This window comes from Camellia sinensis, chromosome 14 (genome assembly GCF_055761805.1).
Source record: "Camellia sinensis isolate YWXY chromosome 14, ASM5576180v1, whole genome shotgun sequence".
Taxonomy (NCBI): Eukaryota; Viridiplantae; Streptophyta; class Magnoliopsida; order Ericales; family Theaceae; genus Camellia; species Camellia sinensis.
Window position 1 is genome coordinate 17,820,147 of NC_138974.1, and position 13,843 is coordinate 17,833,989.

General features: G+C 44.2%; 1 protein-coding gene across 1 annotated transcript in view; it reads left to right on the forward strand.

Annotated features, from left to right (window-relative positions):
- LOC145806826 (uncharacterized) overlaps positions 1–13,843 on the forward strand; it is a 40,387-nt gene that overhangs the window by 7,469 nt on the left and 19,075 nt on the right. The window lies entirely within an intron of this gene.

Below are 13,843 nucleotides of genomic sequence, written 5' to 3' on the forward strand. Positions count from 1 at the left end.
ATCATTGTAATGACTCAAAGGGACATGTGCCTCGGTTCTCGGACCACCAATCACGCATTTCCATGCATGATGGCCCAAGGAACCAAGCATGCAACTTTGGTTTCAAATGCATGCAAACCAATCAAACAAATTAGGCCCAATTCCTATCACCAATTCAAGGAACAAGGCATGCATGCAAAATGCAATGCAACCTAGGCATACAAGCTAGGAATGCAACATGGCATGGCAATTAACTCATGCGAGCATACAAGCATGCATATGGCAATGCAAATGGATGGCAAGATGGACTTATACATGAATTAGGCAACTCTAAAATAGGCCTAAAACAGTGGCCAAAATGACCAAAACAAGAAGCCAAAACACATGCACACATACACATGATGGAAGGCCTACACTTGGGCACAATTTAAACAACCCTCAAGCACACTTGAAAGGGAGGAAACATGGACAATTAGCATGCAACATGAGCCCTAAAATCATGCTATAAAATGATGCCAAACCAAGCAACAAATCAAGCCAAGCATGCACCAAACATGGTCTAAATACTTGAGGCGAATCATGAAGCTTTGAAGCATGTTTTATCACAACAAACATGGCATGCATTGAGCAACTAAAAACAGATTTTTAGCATGTTAAAACAAGGCCAAAGGACTCCTTAGATGGCATCTAAGTGGCCCAAATTCAAAGGCATACACCATGGCCAAAACATGGAGCATTGCAACACATGCTTTCAAAGCATTAAAGAGGCATGCAAGGCAATCAAACAAGCATGGAAATGGGACTGAAATAGCATGTAAAATGATCTCAAATCACCAAAACAATGCAAAGATGCTATGCTACACATGCACATACTCAAAGCCAACAAGCCCAAATACAAAAGAGCTATATAATGCATGCAAAGATCAACCCAAACGACTATGGACAGAGCTAAAACATGGCAAAATAAGCACATAAACTTCACAAATGCAAGCCTAAAACATGCTCCAACAAAGGCTAACAACCCAGAACATGTTAAGGCACAAATAAGGCATTACATGGCAACTATGCTAAACATGCATAAGGTTCCAAAACCAACTTGAAATCATGTTATATCATGGATATATAAGCATGAAAAACAAACCAAACATGCTCAACACACACTCAAGCATAGGCTTCTTTAAGAGGCCAAAATGTGCCCTTTTCAAGGACAACAAGGAGAGGGGGTGGCCCTCTCCTTCTTGGGACTTCAAAGCATCATCTTCACCACTGAAATCCCTCAAGATTTCAGTGGTGAAGAGACCTCAACACCAAAATCCCGGAGCTAGCACAAAATGGCTCAAAATGAGGCCTTTTGAGGCCTAAGGGTGGTCAACACCCCTCAAACAACAAAACACTCTTAATAAACAACAAAGAGGGCTTAAAAACAGAACTTTTTTATGTTATACAACAAGCACAAAAACAGCTCTAAGGTAGGTATAAAATTGATGCAAAAAAGGGGAAAAAAAAGGACTAGTTTCTCACCCTTGATGCCTTCTTCAACAATGGTGCTCCAATGGCCTCCTTTGGCTCCAAACCAACACCAAAACTTCAAAACACACTCTTTAGAACCTCAGCTCCTAGAGGAAGGTGAAACACTAGGTGTTTGTGTGCAATAGTAAGGCACAAAACACCTAGTGTGCAAAATGAGAAGGAAAGAGAGATAGGTGAGTGTATCTAACCCTAACCCTAGAAAACCAGAGCTCTCCTCTGTCTTCTCTCTCTCTAAAATGTCTAAAACCTCTCCTCTCTTCCCTTAGAGAGAGCTCTCTCTATAAGCCTCTTGTAAAGCTTACAAGACAAGCTTTGCAAGAGGGAGATCCCTCCATACACGTGTATGGAGGGGAGCAAAATCAATACAGCTGTCCTAAAATATCTGCAAAAGCAGATGAACAGCAATCGGCCGGCAAAAAATGCCATCTTGGCCAAACAAAGTGCCGACCGGCACAAAAAAGTGCTGACCGGCAACAAATAGTGCCGACCGGCAAACTACATTGCCGGTGGCAGCAAAAACCAGCCGGTGGCATCTAGCCAATGCCGGTGGTGGGTGGGGATGGTCTACAAGCCTCACCCTGCCTTTCCAAGGCAAAACACAAGTGTTTGGTGCAAAACCAGACACTAAACGGTCGAGTTCGGGGATCCTGAGGCAAGGCGCGTGAGCCGAGACCTCCGGGAACTCCAAACGAACACAAACATGGATAATCACCGAGTGTTCAAACGGTGACGTCCAAGTCTTGAGGACGGTCAAAAATGGGGTGTCTACATCCACCGATAGCCCAAAGCAGTTATTTCTATACAGAAAATAAATGCACAATGGATATTCAATCAACATTTCATTTCCTCATTTCTCACAATTAATTATCCCAATTAATCAACAATGTAATTAGGTCGTTATCCATAATTACCATTTCAACCCTTAGGTCCCATTTTCATCAATGGTTCAACATTTATTCCATTTCTCTATGCCAAACATGCATCTAGGTTTATTATGAATAAAACCCCAACTTTTGTAAAATTGCACAAAAGCCCCAAACTTTCACAAATTACCAAACCAACCCCAACATCTCAAAATACTAAAATTTAAAGACAAAATCCATAGAGAGGAGTAGGATATCCCTACCTCGAAGTTTGAGCCAAAAAGGAGATGAAGACTCGAAGATCAACGTGTTCCAAATCCCAACTTTTTCAGATTAGAACGAAGCTCTCAACGCCCTCTATCTTTTTAACAAAGGCTCTAGGCTAGATTCACACTCTAGGGAGATCAATTCTTAGAGAGAGTGTAAGTTTAGAGAGAGAGAGTCTCGGATCTAGGGTTTGATCAAAAAGGAAAGTGAAAAAGTGATGTTCAAAAACGCTACTGTCCGCTGATATAAAACACGCTCGCTCGAGCGAAGCCTTCGTCGCTCGAGCGACCAGACACAGAAAACTCTCGCTCGAGCCAAGAAGCTCTCGCTCGAGCCAAAAACTCAAAAGTGCGCTCGAGCGAAAGAACACTCGCTCGAGCCAACAACTCAAACCCTCAGGTCTGCAACCAGAAGCACGCTCGAGCGACTAACCTCTCGCTCGAGCGAAGAACAAACCAGACCGCTCGAGCCAAGAAAAACTCGCTCGAGCCAAGAAATACAACTCTCAGGTCCAGAACCAGACGCAATCGCTCGCTCGAGCGAAGCCACTCTGGCTCGATCCACCAGACACAAACTCAACTCTCGCTCGAGCGACCAACTCCTCGCTAGAGCGAAGGTCCAAAAATCTGGGCAGCAACACTAGGCTCCCAAACACAACCAACCTGTAACAAACCTGCCCAACACATCCTATAACTCAATAAGAAGTAAAAAGGATGCAAACAAGATAATAAACAACTTTCAACATCCACGGACACATGCCCGGATCACTGTACAACAAGGGTAAACCCGGGATCGCTATAACCTCCCCCCCTTAAAGAATTTCGTCCCCGAAATTAAGCACAAGTTTTCAAAAACAAGTTTTCCTCCATTTTAAACAATGTTACACTTTAACATTCAACAATTCGACCCATTACCGGTCACCCCCTCCTTTAACAAGAGGCATTTCACAATATGTAAACAACATATGTACTTTCAACATGCATCAACATTACGCATTATCTTTCCAATTTCAACAATATATTCAACATATATAGTGTTACATTCAACTTCCATATGAGGCAAGTTCCCAAAACATACTTCCAATAAACCAAACATTTTTCAATGTTTCACAACTTAAGACATATACAAAAGCTCTTAAGTTCAACAATAGTTCAAAATTTAAACACAAGATTACATATCAACAAACAAGTCCGGATATTTCTCACGGACTTCCAACTCACGTTCCCAAGTGGCCTCCTCCACTCCGTGATGTTTCCACAAGACTTTCACCAAAGGAATGGTCTTGCTACGCAGGACCTGATCCCGCCTATCCAAGACCCGAACCGGTCTCTCCTCATATGAGGCATCCTCATCTACCTCTAAATCGGTCCAATCCAACACATGTGATGGATCTGGCTCATACTTCCGAAGCATACTCACATGAAACACGTCATGCACTCCGGACAACTGCGGCGGTAAGGCTAACCGATAAGCAACCTCGCCAATCCTCTCAAGAATCTCAAAAGGGCCAATAAACCGAGGGGATAACTTCCCACTCTTCCCAAACCTCATCAAGCCTCGCCTAGGTGATATCTTCAGAAAAACATGATCACCTACCTCAAACGCCAAAGGCCTCCTCCTACGGTCGGCATAACTCTTTTGTCGACTCTGGGCTGTAACAAGCCTCCTACGGATAAGCTCAACTTTCTCCGTCGTCTCCCTAACCAACTCCGGACCCAACAAAGGTGCATCACCCACCTCGGCCCAACAAACTGGAGACCTACACGGTCGGCCATACAATGCCTCAAACGGTGCCATACCGATGCTAGACTGAAAAATGTTGTTGTAGGCAAACTCTACCAATGGCAAGTGCCTCTCCCACGTCCCACTGAAATCCAGGACACAACCCCGAAGCATATCCTCGAGGATTTGAATAGTACGCTCGGACTGCCCGTCAGTCTGAGGATGATAAGCCGTACTAAAGGTCAACTTAGTGCCCAAGGCACTCTGCAAACTCTGCCACAACCTAGCAGTAAAACGAGGATCTCTATCTGAGACGATCGTCACTAGGACCCCGTGCAATCTCACTACGTCCCGAATATACAAATCGGCAAGATGATCCACCGAATCTCTCACGCGCATAGAAATGAAATGCGCCGACTTAGTCAACCGGTCTACAACCACCCAAATAGCATCACTACCCCGCTGAGTCCTCGGAAGACCTACAACGAAGTCCATAGTGACATGCTCCCACTTCCACTCGGCAATAGGCAAGGGTTGCAACAAACCCGCTGGCCTCTGATGCTCGGCCTTCACTTGCTGGCAAGTAAGGCACTTCGATACGAAAACAGCCACATCTCTCTTCATACCTCGCCACCAAAACTGGCGACCCAAATCCTGATACATCTTAGTACCTCCCGGATGCACCGCAAGGCGCGAATGGTGAAACTCTCGGAGTACTTCCTCACGGCAAGACTCCGGTACAAACAAACGGTCTCGGTATCTCACACTCAGGTCGGGATACACCGTCAAACCCTTCTCAACTTTCCCACTGGAGATCTTCTCTCGGAGGGATTCTACCTCAAGGTCACCTCTCTGTGCCTCTAACACTCTAATCACAAGTGTAGGCTGCGCAACAACAGAAAACAAGGCCGCAGCCTCAACAGATTCGCCCAGTAGCAAATCAAACTCGCCAAGTGCTCCCAACATCTCCCATTCCCGGATGGCTATACAAGCTACATCACTAATGGTCTTCCTACTAAGGGCATCGGCCACAACATTGGCCTTTCCCGGATGATAGTGCAACTCAAAATCATAATCCTCGATGAACTCCATCCATCTCCTCTGCCTCAGATTCAAGTCTCTCTGTGTAAACAGATACTTCAAACTCTTGTGGTCCGAGAACACCTCGAACTTCTCACCATAAAGGTAGTGCCTCCAGATTTTTAAGGCAAAGATCACTTCTGCTAACTCTAGGTCGTGTGTGGGGTAATTCTTCTCGTGTATTTTCAACTGACGTGAGCCATAAGCTACTACTTTCTCTTCTTGCATCAACACACAACCCAAACCCTCTCGTGAGGCATCACAATAAACCGCATAACCCAACCCTCTCTCCGGAATAATCAACACCGGAGCGGTGGTCAATCTAACTTTCAGCTCTTGGAACGACTTTTCACAAGTCTCACTCCACACAAACTTGACTCCCTTCCGAGTCAGTCTAGTCAACGGTGACGCTAACCTGGAGAAATCTTTCACAAACCGACGGTAATACCCAGCTAATCCCAGAAAACTGCGGATCCCAAACACACTCTTAGGCTGTGCCCAATCCTGCACTGCCTCTACCTTGGATGTATCAACAGACACCCCTTCCCCGGATACCACGTGGCCTAAAAATTTGACTTCCCTCAGCCAGAACTCACACTTCCCAAACTTGGCATACAACCTATGGGCTCTAAGTAACTCAAGCACCACTCTCAAGTGTTCCTCGTGCTCCTCCTCTGAAGGCGAATAGATAAGGATGTCGTCCACGAAGACGACCACAAATCGGTCTAAGAACTCCTGGAAAATTCGGTTCATCAAGTCCATAAAGACTGCCGGTGCATTGGTAAGCCCAAATGGCATCATCAGAAACTCATAATGGCCATACCGTGTACGGAATGCCGTTTTCGGAACATCCTCCTCCCTGACCCTCAACTGGTGGTAACCCGATCTCAAGTCTATCTTAGAGAAACAACGGGAACCCTTCAACTGGTCAAACAGATCATCTATACGGGGCATAGGATACTTATTCTTAACCGTAGCCCGATTCAACTTCCGGTAGTCAATACACAATCTCAAGGCACCATCTTTCTTTTTAACAAAGAGGGCCGGTGCTCCCCACGGCGAAACACTAGGGCGAACAAAGCCCTTATCTAGCAATTCCTGGTGCTGAACTTTCAACTCAACCAACTCTGCTGGAGCAAAGCGGTAAGGTGCCATGGAAATCGGCGCCGTGCCGGGCACTAAATCAATAGAGAACTCTATCTCTCGGTGAGGTGGCAAACTAACAAGATCTTCAGGAAAGACGTCCGAATACTCACAAACCACCCTTGGCAACACAAGCAGGGTCTCACCACTCTCACCACTCTCAAAGCTGGCAAGTAGACTACTAAGCTCACTTCGCCCTCGCGAATCATACCCCGGTGGCAAAACACTACCAACCCGGTCTCCCAAGAAATGGAACCACTCCCCGCTCAAGGTACATAACGTGACCCTCTGGCAGTAGCAATCGATAACAGCCCGGTATGACGATAGCCAGTCCATACCCAAAATAACATCAAAACCCTTCATGGGCATGACAACAAACAGAAAAGGAAGCCTATAGTCGGCGACCTCTATATCACATCCTCTAACACCCTGTTTCAGGATCAACTCACCACCCAAAGGCGATACCACACAAATAGGAGATTCTAACTATGCTAACTCCAATTCCAAAACAGATGCAAATGCAGCAGATACAAAAGAATGAGATGCACCCGTGTCTATCAACACATTAGCAACCGAGTTGCAAAACAGAAAAGTACCTCTCACTACCGATGGAGCCGGTACTAAATCCTGCGCGGTAACAGCATACACGCGCCCCGTAGGCCCCTGGTCTACCTGCTCACCTCTCGGAGCAAAAGACTGCTGCACAGACTGGGATGACGAAGCTCCCGGATTAGCCCTTGAGGCCTGCACAGACTGAGCTGGCTGAAAACCCTGCGTCTGCCTAGAACCAGACGCTCCCGAAGTGGCACTCAACTGCGGGCAAAACCTCTTCAGGTGCCCAGGCTGTCCACACTGATAACAAGACAAGGGCTGTCCCCTGCCCAAACTCTGACTCTGCGGTCTAGCTGAAGAAGAAGCAGCTCTCTGACTCCCACCCTTCTGCGGGCAAACAGAAACCTTGTGACCCAACTGGCCACACTTGTAACAGACAAACTCCCCCTGACCACCTCTCCCGGAGCCTGCACTCGGCACTGGAAAGGTCGATCTAGCAACACCACCCTGCGACTGCTGAGGGTTAGAACCCCTCTGCCTCCTGCCATCACTCTGACCATCTTGGCTCCTCTTGGAGCCTCTCTGCCCCTCATCCTCCTCCTGCATCATGAGCTCCATATGAGCTGCAGCGTCCACTAGGTGTCTATACTCCCGGATGTAAGACCCACCAACTCTCAGCTTGAGGCCCCGCCTCAACTTCCGCTCAAACTCATAGCAACGGCGTTCCTCAGACGCCACCAGTTCAGGTGCGAACCTGGACAGACTAGTAAAGGTAGCCTCAAACTCGGCCACTGACAAGCCCTGCTGATTAAGCCGGCTAAACTGATCCCTCAGCTTCTCCCTAGCTGCTGCAGACAAAAACCTCTCCTGGAAAGCATTCACAAACGCCTCCCAAGTACCACCAACACGAGCCTTCTCGTACTTCCACCATTGACCCGCATCTCCCTTTAGTTGGAAGGATGCCAAGGTCACTTTCAGTGCTCCGTCCTCGATGCCAAGCATCTCGAACGTCTTACTCATTTGCTCTAGCCACTCATCAGCCTTCAGTGGCTCCTTCGGATCCCCGATAAACTCATCCGAATTAGACCGGAAGAACTCCCTCTTCAAGAAAGAAGGCCCTGCCTCAGATGCCTGATTCCCAGCTCTAAGAATACCCAAAGCTCCTGCTATCTCTCTGGCCAAGGCACCCATGGCCTGCTGACCCACTGGCTCGGCCACATTGGCCTGACCAACTCCCTCCTGCACTGCCGGAATCTCACCCGGTAACGGTACTTCCTGCCTCGCAGGTCTACCACGCCTAGCACCTCTTCCTCGTCCTGACATCCTAATAAAGGTAACACAGAACATTAGCACATTCACAAATGTGCCAAAACTAAACACCCACGTCCTAATGCATGGACAACTGTAATTCACTCCACGTAAGCACATAAACACATAAGCACTTACGAATTTCGTTTCCGGATAATGATAGTCCCGAGGCGTTACTAGAATTCCGGTTAGAAACAGCATTGATCAAGTGCTTTTCCAACAAGACTTCCAGAAACCCAAGGATCCAATCAACATCCTAGAAATTAAATCCCATACCCACATAGTCACATAAGCATGTTATCAATCAATCACATAGCATATGATACTACATCTAAGTCTCTATCAAGCGAGACAAACCCATTGTGATCCTAATCACTTCCCACGTACCCAAAGTATTCGAACCCGGTAGGCTCTGATACCAAGTTGTAACGCCCTCAAAATAATAACATTAATCCCATCAAATAAGACATGCGTTGATATGTAAAAGTTCCACATTCTTCCATTTATCAGAATTCCATTACATAAGTATTACATGTTAACAACAAAAGCAAATGCCCTAAGGGCTTACAGCTTTCCAAGTTAACACTTGGTTACAACAAAAGAGTACTAACTCATTACACATTAAGCCCTTGGCTTGAATTTACATGTAATACATCAAAAAGTAAAAACGACAAAAGTATGTCCACCTCAAGCCTCCCAAGCTATGTCCTTGGAGGTGGCATGCTACCTGTACCTGAAAATGATATTCCCATATAGGGTGAGCCACAGCCCAGTAGAAATATACTAAACCAACCATGAACAATGACTAAAAGATTAGCAATTGATAGATGGCCAACACTGATACATTCACATAAATCACATATTTATGCCACACGACTTATGAGTCCAAGTTACTTTTCATTTTCCCTTTTTCAACAGATAGACATGTAAGCTCTATCTACATTCTCAACAGATATGTTTAACAACAATATCCCACATTCACAGATAAGCATATAAGCTGTATCCACACTTCACAAAGATAAGCATATAAGTTCTATCTTCACTTCTCTAGACAAGCATATGAGCTGTATCTATGGAGTTCATCCCCTATCTTCTCCCAACACTATCCGGTTTAGAGGTACATCCCCTATCTTCCCCTAAACCGCGGAGTACATCCCCCATCTCCTCCTCTACACATAACGTATACAAACACATTGGTTCTATATACAATCACTCAATACATACAATTAATGTATTCTATCAACCGTCAAGTTCCATGACACATACCGTTGATTAATTTTCGTTTGCCTAATCATCATGCATTGTCTACAACAATCACGACTATCCTCCACCGATAGCCCAAAGCAGTTATTTCTATACAGAAAATAAATGCACAATGGATATTCAATCAACATTTCATTTCCTCATTTCTCACAATTAATTATCCCAATTAATCAACAATGTAATTAGGTCGTTATCCATAATTACCATTTCAACCCTTAGGTCCCATTTTCATCAATGGTTCAACATTTATTCCATTTCTCTATGCCAAACATGCATCTAGGTTTATTATGAATAAAACCCCAACTTTTGTAAAATTGCACAAAAGCCCCAAACTTTCACAAATTACCAAACCAACCCCAACATCTCAAAATACTAAAATTTAAAGACAAAATCCATAGAGAGGAGTAGGATATCCCTACCTCGAAGTTTGAGCCAAAAAGGAGATGAAGACTCGAAGATCAACGTGTTCCAAATCCCAACTTTTTCAGATTAGAACGAAGCTCTCAACGCCCTCTATCTTTTTAACAAAGGCTCTAGGCTAGATTCACACTCTAGGGAGATCAATTCTTAGAGAGAGTGTAAGTTTAGAGAGAGAGAGTCTCGGATCTAGGGTTTGATCAAAAAGGAAAGTGAAAAAGTGATGTTCAAAAACGCTACTGTCCGCTGATATAAAACACGCTCGCTCGAGCGAAGCCTTCGTCGCTCGAGCGACCAGACACAGAAAACTCTCGCTCGAGCCAAGAAGCTCTCGCTCGAGCCAAAAACTCAAAAGTGCGCTCGAGCGAAAGAACACTCGCTCGAGCCAACAACTCAAACCCTCAGGTCTGCAACCAGAAGCACGCTCGAGCGACTAACCTCTCGCTCGAGCGAAGAACAAACCAGACCGCTCGAGCCAAGAAAAACTCGCTCGAGCCAAGAAATACAACTCTCAGGTCCAGAACCAGACGCAATCGCTCGCTCGAGCGAAGCCACTCTGGCTCGATCCACCAGACACAAACTCAACTCTCGCTCGAGCGACCAACTCCTCGCTCAGGCGAAGGTCCAAAAATCTGGGCAGCAACACTAGGCTCCCAAACACAACCAACCTGTAACAAACCTGCCCAACACATCCTATAACTCAATAAGAAGTAAAAAGGATGCAAACAAGATAATAAACAACTTTCAACATCCACGGACACATGTCCGGATCACTGTACAACAAGGGTAAACCCGGGATCGCTATAGAGAGCGACAGTACTGATGCAGAGGGAGCTCGAGCATAGCGATAGAGAGAGAGCAGTAAGAGCGAGAGAGAGAGAGCAGGCAGCGAGAGTGAAAGGTGTTAAGTGTAACAAGTGTGATTGCAAAAGACGGGGCTGGGGAGATTTTATATAAGTTTTAAAAGCGTGGTTACAAACCACGCTTTCACTTAAAGAAAAAAAATCGTATAAAAAGCGTGGTTCACAACATGTGTTCAAGAAAAGTAACTTATAGTGACGAAAAGTAGTGAAGAAAATAAATTTCGTCATTAAATAAGAATAATCTGTGACAAATTATAAAATTTTGTCACATATAATAAAAAAATAAAAATAATAGGTGACGAAATTTATTTTCGTCAACAAATACTTCTTTTTAAGTGAGGAAAAATTAAATTTCGTCACCAAAGGTTTTCTCGCTAATTTTTTTTGGTGGCGCCAAAATTTTGAGACTTTTGGTAAGAAATTTTTTTTGTCACCAATTATAAAATTATTAGTGAGGAATATATTTTCATCACCAATAATTTTATATATATATTTTTTGAGAAACTTGATTTTAAATATTTTTAAGACCATTTGGTGAGAAATATATTTTTATCACTAATAATTTTTAATATTTTGAGACTTTTTAGTGAGGAAATTATTTTGTCACTAATTTTGGAGAGAAAATTTTGACATATTGGGCAGTAATGAAAAAAAATAGACTACTAGCTCGCCCATCTTTTTATTGTTTATCAGTTTTCCTTTCCACTCTTTCTCTTTCTCTCTCTCTCAAAACTAAACACAAGTTAATTAGCTCTTTAAGTGACCTATGATGACGAAAAAGTAATGAAGAAAATAAATTTCGTCACTAAATAAGAATAATCCATTATGAATTATAAAATTTTATCATTGTAGACACCCCATTTTTGACCGTCCTCAAGACTTGGACGTCACCGTTTGAACACCCGGTGATCATCTATGTTTGTGTTCGTTTGGAGTTCCCAGAGGTCTCGGCTACACGCCTTGCCTCAGGATCTCCGAACTCGACTGTTTAGTGTCTGGTTTTGCACCAAACACTTGTGTTTTGCCTTGGAGGGGCAGGGAATACCTTGTGAGGCATCCCCATACATCACCGGCCATGGCCAGAGGCCACTGGCTGGTGTTTTGTTGCCATCGGCAATATATATTGCCGGTCGGCATTCTTTGTTGCCGGTCGGCAGTCAATTTTGTCAAAATGGCAATTTTGTGCAGCCGACCACTGTTCATCTGCTTTTGCAGATATTTTAATACAGCTGTCTTGCATTTGGCTCCCCTCCATACACGTGTATGGAGGGATCTCTCTCTTTAGAAGCTTGTCTTGTAAGCTTTACAAGACAATAAGCTCTATAAAGAGAGGTCTTCTCTCTTGTTACAAGGGTTGGATTTTTAGACAACCATTTTAGGGTTTGAGTTCTAGGGTTAGAACTTATACATATTCTATCTCTATACCTCTCTCTCATTTGGCCTTTGTGTGTGTATAAGTGTGTTTGTGTCTTACTATTGTACACAAACACATAGTGTTACACCTTTTTTTGATTCTTGAAGGGCCAGAGGTTTGTTCTTGAAGCTTGGGAGCTGTTTTGAGTTCAAAGAAGCTGCTGGAGCTTCATTTGTGAAGAGGGTCTTCAAGGGTAACAATCTTACTCCTTTATTCCCCATTTTTGCATACGATTTTTGCCTATCTTAGAACTATTTTTGAGCTTAGTGTATAATATAAAAAAGTTCGGTTTTTAGGCCCTCTAAATAGTTTGTTTAGAGTGTTTTGTGGTTTGGAGGTATTTGATCCCTTTTAGGCCTTGAGAGGCCCCATTTTGTGCTATTTTGAGTGAGCTCCGGGACCTTGGTGTTTGGGCCTCCTCACCACTGAAATCTTGAGGAATTTCAGAGGTGAGGATGGTGCCTTGAGGTCCTAGGGAGGAGAGGGCCACCCCCTCTCCTTGTTGTCCTTGAAATGGACCATTTTTGGTCTCTTGAGGGAGCACCTAGCTAAGCTTCTTGTTGACCATGCCTTGGCTGTTTTTTGTGCTTATTATGTCATAATATGCTTCTGTTTTTAATTGGTTTTGGTACACCATGCATGCTTAGCATACCTACCTTGTAATGCCATGTTTAGGCTTTAACATGCCTTAGGTTGTAAATCATTGTTCTAGCATGTTTTAGGTCTAGCTTTGTGAAGCTTTTGTGCATATATTGCCATGCTAGAGGTCTGTCCTTAGTTGTTTGGGTCGACCAAGGCATGCTTAGTATAGCCCCTTTGCATTTTTGGTTTGTTGGCCTTAAGTGTGTGAATGTATAGCATGCATCCTTGCCTTAATTCAGTGGGTTGGGACCATTTGCCATGTTATTTCAGTCCCTTTAACATGCTTGTATGCTTGCCTCGAATGCCTCTTTGAAGCTTTGAAAGCTTGTCTTGCATGCTCCATGTTTTGGCCATTGTGCATGCTTTTGAATTTGAGCCACTTAGATGCCATCTAGAGATCCCGTTTACATGGTCTAGGTCTGCCTTGAACCTGTTTTAAGCCCTCTTGGCCTTGTGAGGCTTGGTTGGCTTAACCATGGTTTAAGCCCCCTTGACTTGCTTCAAGTACTTGGGCCATTTGTATGCTAAGGTTTAGCCTATCTTGTTTGCTTGGTTTGGCACCTCCTATAGCATAATTTTCAAGGCTTAATTTGCATGCCATATGTCCATGTTTGCATCCTCCTAAGCGTGTTTGAGAATTGTCCCTTTATGCCTAAGTGTTGGTCCTTGTATACATGCATGTTTGCATGCCATTAGTCCTTCATTTTTGGGCACTTTGGCCACTGTTTTGGGCCTAATTAGAGCTGCCTAAATCATGCTTAAATCCATCCTTTGCTTGCTTGCATGCTTACCTTGCATGT